This window comes from Echinops telfairi, unplaced genomic scaffold (assembly GCF_000313985.2).
Source record: "Echinops telfairi isolate 266 unplaced genomic scaffold, ASM31398v2 ScPeMD7_9;HRSCAF=40, whole genome shotgun sequence".
NCBI classification, from domain to species: domain Eukaryota; kingdom Metazoa; phylum Chordata; class Mammalia; order Afrosoricida; family Tenrecidae; genus Echinops; species Echinops telfairi.
The window spans coordinates 17,373,785-17,374,792 of NW_022103906.1; positions in this window are offsets into that span (position 1 = coordinate 17,373,785).

Genomic DNA, 1,008 nt, shown 5'->3' on the forward strand with positions numbered 1-1,008 from the left:
GTGTATAGGTTGCCAAATGCCTTTTCCAGTCAATATTTGGAGCCCTGGTGGCATAACAAGCGACCCTTTGGGCTGCCAACTGCAAGGTCAGCAATTTGAAAGCACCAGCGGCTCCAGGAAGAAAGATGCGGCTTTCTAGTCCCCTAAAGAGTGCCAGTCTTGGACACCCCCTCGGCGGTTGCGCTCTGTCCTATAGGGTCACGACGTCGCCATGACTCCATGGAATACCGGAGCGAGATCAGACCACACCCCTCGGGTTAAATCTGAGTTTAAAACCTTCTTTAGTCAGCCGGCAGAAGAGAGGTGGCTCCTGCCCAGCACCCTCCTTGATTGTGCTGAGGGAGACACTTGTTAAATCGGGGGTGTTAAAATGGAAGGAACATTCAGTGGTTACGTTCTTTGCTTGTTGGACAGGCAGGACTTCGGGAGGGGAAAGGGGGGCATTGGCAGGTGGGTCAGGGTCTGGCAGGATAGATTGCATTCCTTGCTTTTCCAGTAGGCAGGTTATTGGGAGGATCAGTCTTTCAGGATATCTAGAGGGGCCAAGGTGGCAGGGTGTTTGAGGTTATACAAAAATGGCAGTTTTCAACAAGATGGAGTATTTTATGCTAAGCTGGGTTACTACAGATGGCAGTGAAGATTTTTGCTTTTGTTTTTGTTGTTTAGTTATGTTCATTTTACTTGGCAAATGCAATACACCAAACATGTCCATACCTGCCATTGCTATTGGTGCCAACTACATTACAATGGCCAACATGTGTCTGCCAGTTTGTCCTACTGTGGTGACTTGTGTGTGGCTGTGATGCTGGAAGCTAAGTCACCAGTATTTCAAAGGGCATCAGGGTCAAAGTGGACAGGTTTCAGCAAAGCTTCCTGACTAAGAACAGACAATAAAGATGGACACGGCTCCCCACTTCAGAGGAAGGCTCCCCTGAAAACCTTCTGTTTCAAAACCTAGTTTTGAAACATTGCTTAATGAATGGAAGCTGAGCATTGTCAGAGATTGTG